Here is a 6,000-nt window from a genome sequence, read left to right on the forward strand (position 1 = left end):
GCTCCCACATCGTGTTCACTGGGGAATCACGGCAATTGGTGAAACTTAGTTTGTAATACTTAAACCTCTTGTTGTCCCTCTGTATCCTGTCCAGTTGATTCCCTGATCCCTGATCTTTCCAGGGAACAAACAAGTGTTCTTCCTGTTTAGTTCTCATCAAACCCACTCAAATCCCCCAAGACGTCTTGTTAGGTGGAAAAAAGAACTTTGCGTAAACGTCTTAGCTTCTCAACAACAAGACAACGGAACTAAAAATAAAAATCCTTGAATTAAAAAACTAAACGCCCTGTCTGCCTCCTGTCATTGGTGTGTCCTTGGCTGAGTGGCCCTCTCTCACCCAGCGGCGGTGAAAGACCTGACAGAGCCCACGTACGCTGCGGTGGCACAGCTCTCGCCCGCCCGGACGGGGCTTGAGCCGGATTAGCCAGACAAACAAACAAACAGCTGGTCACTTAAGCAGAATGTTTTTATTTATTTTATTTTTTTTGGAGTAACACACATGTGAAGAGCTGCGGCAGTGTTGTGTTGTCACAACAACATGGCCAAAGCTCTGACACTTAGCCGGACGGCGTTTCCAGTGGTGGTGGGGGTAAAAGCCTGATGGTGGATGGAAGCAGCGCTCGGCTGCTCGGCTCCTTGGCTCCTCGGCCTTTGAAGCTCCGTCAGGACGTAATCCAGCGCCGCTGCTCCCGCCTTGTTGCCGCCGTGTTTTCAATGGACTGGAAATAGGGGAGGCTTTACTCAGAACTGTATCTGTCAGCACATGGCAACAGTGCGCTACGCACATTAACAGGGTGCATGTGTGTGCGTGTGTGTGTGTGTGTGTGTGCATGGCTGGCAATTTGATAAAGCCTTCACTATGTCCTATAAATCGCATTCTTTAGTATCCGTGTTCCGTCCCTGCACTCTGCAAACACACCACAGTGGAGGCCTGTTCGCCAGTTCAGCCTCTGCACTCACCGCCAGCCCGTCGCTAAGCTGTAAGGTCGACGCACAAAATCTCCCCAGAACGTCTCGTGCGTCGGTGCCTGTGCAAACGCACAGACAGTAATAATGAGCACGCGCACGCACACACACACACACACACACACATGGATGAAAGCCATCAGGCCGTCAGACGGGCAGGCCAGCCCACCTGGCTGTGTGCTCTGTGAATGAGAAGCAAAGGCGGTGCAGGATCCCCCACTGCGATCAAGGCTTTTCAGAAACGAGGCTGATTTGCTCCGTGTGAAAATACGCTCGGAAGAATATCGCTGCGTGCGTTGGCGTGGACGTTTTAATCACACCATTTAGTGTGGGCTAGAGAGAGATAGATAGATGGAGGCCCTTTTAATGTGTCTCAACAAAACAGAGGTCAAGAGGAATTAGAAAAATACACATCATTTACAATATTCCGTAGCTGTTAGCTCCCTCCCCCTTGACAGAAGTAAAAGTGTTCAGAACCACTGGGGAGAAAAACCCAACAGATTAGGAATAAGGGATGACAAAGACGTACAGTATAGCACCATTTAAAAAAAGAAATTGCTCATTTGCTCACATGTTCCCATGCGGTGGGTTGCGAGGGGGTCCATTTTCAGGGGGCTAAAGGGCGGAGGACGCCGGCTGTATCACAGAGAGGCAGACGCACCTCCCGCTCTCACCTTTTCACTGCTGCCGAGATAAGAGAAGACCCCCCCGACGGGTGCCGCTCGCATTCCGAGCATTGGCAGCGCATCACGCAGGTGTTGGTGTCGCCCGCCCTTCACAAAAAAAACCTGCATCTCTTCGAACCGACTCCATTTTTTCCCCCCGTCGACGGCAATGTACGTCATTGGCACGACAACGGCGTGCCAGACAGACACAGACGGGCAGAGAGCAAACCTCCGCCGCCGCTGTCTTAAAGACAGTCGAACCACTCGGAGCAGCTCTCGGAGTCCATAAAAATTGATCTGTTTGTCATGAGAGGAGAGCCATTTGGGAGTCGTCAAGCGTGAAATCTCTGTGAAACGGGTGTATCAATCAGAAAAACAGATTGGAAGTTGATAGAAAGGGGGTCGGGGGGGGGGACTGGAAGAGCCAGGGAACTGGGCTCAGCTCCTTCTGGTTTTTTTGAAGAGAGGGAAAATTGCCCTTTAATTTAGTCATTGTTCCAGCTTTTGCAAAGCTCTTCCGTGAAGTGGCGCCTCCTTTCATCCGCTGCTCCCTGGAAGCGGCGGATCTTCAGCGCGCCATCACATCAGATATGAAAAGGCCTCTGTTACACATGCGGGTGTATTTATAAGTCCGGTATCTTTTTTTTCTCTACTATTATGTTCTAGGTAACACCTGCTGCCGAGGGATTAAAGCTTTGTATTTTCCTTATTGTGGAAGGTGTTCAGCATCTGATAAGGCGGCGCCGTGGTCACAGCTGCGGAAGCTTCACTGCTCTTGTTGTGTATAGACAGATGTGTTGGGCTGTTTGTTGCAGCTGAAAGTACCGACAATGTTGTCGATAGATCTAGAGTCTCACTGGCTCATAGTGGACGATATAAATGTTTTAAAGGCTGGTTTATGAACTTGTTCGTTTGATTGCAACTGTAATGAAAATGAAAAGGACCATGTGCGTTTTTTTGGTTTGTTTGTTTTGCTCAATATAGCGTCGTAATGTGCTAGTCCTGAAGAGTCATTCTACTGAGTAATGAGTCACCATTCCTCTCCGTCTCACTCTAACCCATTCAACGAGTCTTTCCTGCGACCGCTGGCTAGCTAATAGACATAAATTGCTAAATATATTAATGCAACCACATGCGTCTGCATAAATATATCAAGCTGATGAAACTTAACTCCGAGGGGGGCGGGGAGGGATCAGCAGCTTGCGTTTCACTTTTCAACTCAGCTGCCCCCCTTGACCACCAGCGTCCTGCGTCACCAGAGTTGCAACAAGGCCTGATAGCCTCTCTTAGCCTCCCGCCATCGCCACCTGCAGCACCGCCTCCTCTTCCTCCATTTGTCATCAGCCTGGGAGGAGAGAGAGGGAGGGGAGAGAGAGAAAGAGAACACCTGAAAATGAGTGTGGTGGTGGTGGAGATATAATTGCTTTCTTGTCTTTTTCGGTTCCCTCCCAAAAGGAGGAGGCAGAGCTGTGAGTGACTGAGGTTATCTTCGCCGCACTATCTGCTGAAGAAGCACATTAATGAATAGTGCATTAAAAGTTTGAGACGGTGCTGCGCACATGCACACGCACGCCCTGGCGCGCACATGCACACGCACACCCTGGCGCACACACGCACACATGCACACGCACACACTATTCTGCAACTGCTGTAATTTAAAAAACACAATAGCTGCTACGCAGTCTTGAAAATGAAAAATAAAGGCCTTTGGGCATTTTGAACACACTTTCATTCTTTTTTTTCCCCTTTCTTTTTTTTTTTTTTTTTAAATGAAGGAGAATGCAGCATCCACATATCTGCAGTTGCAGCCTAATTGATTCATTTCACAGTCCTTTGGTTATTTCACGAGTCCCCTCGGAGGAATGCACCATGTGTGTTTACATTCAGGTAAACACAGAGATTACCATATGCAGGCCTGAGCAAATAGCACAAGCCAGGCTGGGCTGCAGTGGAGATCTGGACCAAACCAATAAAAACACAGACCATTATGGGTTTTTTTAAAGAAAAGGAATTGAGAAATTGGAAAACTGTAAACATAGATGACTTGGTGGCAAAGTACAGGTGGAGAACAGCGCATGCTCAGCTAAAAAGTGACAAGAAAAACAATTACAGTTGCATGAATGCTTGTTTAATTAGCCTTGCATGATGGCCTGCCCATCCATTACGTGACTAATTGCCATCCCATCATAGCAAATAAAACGCTATCGCACCCCGCAGCCTGCATCCCTGCGCTAGACGATATAATTTCCATGTGGATCATCTGGATGGTGACAGGAGAGGACCGAGGAAGTGTGTGCGTGTGTGCACGCGTGCGTCTGTTTGTGTGTGGATTTGCATATGTTGGATAATATTCAGTGGCAAAACTTGGTAGCTGGTAACTATAGCAACAACTATGGCGAGTGGAAGCAGCTCACTAGAAAATCTCTCCTCCCTCCGTCCCTCCCTCCCTCCCTCCCTCAGGCTCCCGTTGATGAGAGTGTTGCTTTAAGGAGCAGGTGATGCAAAAACTGACGTGGTCGACGCTTTCAAACAACAATTATATGTGTCAGAAAGAATGGAAATCTGCGCTAACCCCGGCATATTTATATTGATGCTTTTTGCTGATATGTTGATTAATCTGCATTATCCCAATCAAATGAATAAATAAAGTAAAGTAAAGTAGAAAATGTGAGCTAGAAGATGTAGTTCTGGAGATCAGCCCTGTATGATGTCACATGGGGGCGGCAGCAATACCTCACAACACCTGCCATGTAACTACAGACTGGTTTTGTCAAACCATCAACTTTTTTAGAATGGTAAGGTCCAGTGTCTATGCAGAGGGCTGCAAACAGAGGGCTAAATATGCTGTTTACTGTAGATTTGAAGGCTTTTTTTTATATATAATTTTTTCTTTGAAATTGTTCATATTTCATCAAGCTGGGGGCTGCTCCACATGAGTCGAGGTGTCAAACTAGAGGGGAAAATTAACACAGGACCTGCACATACTGTTTGTCCTGCATGACACGCCTGCACTTGCAGTAGCATGTGACGGCCACATCAACTCCAAGCTTCATTTCATTCATAGAAAACCAGAACTGAACTGCCTTGGAGTCTCTTTCCTCCGCCAGTAAAAGAGAGAAAAATAAGGTCGGCAAAACTTCAGCGATTCAGATATTTGCTCTCTAATGAAGCCGCCGCGTTCGGCCGTTGAAGCGGCATCAAAGAGCGACTCTGAGGAGATTTCCCACCCGGCCTTGTGAGGTCGAGGAGACTGTCATTATGCTGTTCAGTGGAGCAGGAATATCTCTGGGTGCTGGGGGACGCCGGCCCGCCCCTCCCCGTCCGTCCGCCCGCCCCCCCACTGCCCACCTTCACGCCTACCTGTCTTTCTGCATGGCTGCACGTGTGTTTCTCCGCTTGTCAGATTATCTCTCGCTCTCCCGTCTACATGCTTGCACTGTGTGTGTGTGTGTGTGTGTGTGTGTGTGTGTGTGTGTGTGTGTGTGTGTGTGGTGTGTGTGGCCGAGGTTAGACGCTGCACGCTGCCCCCTGGGCATCAGGCTGTCCTCTCAAAGTGCAGCAGACAATAGGAGGCTCTGGGAGACCACTGGGCCACATCAGTCCCTCCTATTGGTCACAGTGTGTGAAATACAGGGTGGTCCGGAGGGGTCAGACCCCCCTGATGAGAGCCCCTGAAAGCCTCAAAGCAAAATTTTAAGGGGGTCTTGTTTTTTCTAAATCGAATACAATATACATACATTTTTCTTTGCCAATCTTCATATATTCCCATTTTCGTCACTATTCGGGGGGGTTCCTGAATATCTTGCGCGCTGATTGGTTGGTTGTGAGGGCAATGAAATCCAAAGGTTTTTTTGTTTTTTGCTCCAAAGTTTGGGGAGGAGAACAGCTGGATACCAGCCAGTCGTTGTCATCCCCCTGCTCCACTCTCCCCCTCTTATCACCGTCTTCTCTCTCCAGTATCACCCTGTCCTCCGTTTCTCCGGGAGACCTTGACAGCTGTCCTCGCAGAGGGAGCGGCAGACTGCGCCGCTGCTGCTTCTGCTGCTGCCACAGGCTGAGAGGAGGGAAAACAAACCCAAAGCCGGTGACTGTTCTCTGTTTATTTACGTTAATTATGGCAAGCATTAGGCCAGCAGGCAGGGGAAGCCTGCAAGGCTGAAACCCAGCCGAACAGAGGAGCGAGACTGAGGCCTTGACCGCTAGTCAATGGGTTCACAGCCTCCTGTCTACAGATCACTGAATACATTTATTTAAAAAAAAAAAAAAAAAAAGATTTAATCAACAATTTCTTTTTCTAAATTAACTCACTAACTCAAAAAAAATATACGCTTCTTCCTGAAGAACTCACTTAAAATATGCCGAAAACCAA

The sequence above is a fragment of the Nelusetta ayraudi genome, unplaced genomic scaffold (assembly GCF_046127955.1).
Source record: "Nelusetta ayraudi isolate G7.1 ecotype Tasmania unplaced genomic scaffold, CSIRO-AGI_Nayr_v1 ptg000042l, whole genome shotgun sequence".
Lineage (NCBI taxonomy): Eukaryota > Metazoa > Chordata > Actinopteri > Tetraodontiformes > Monacanthidae > Nelusetta > Nelusetta ayraudi.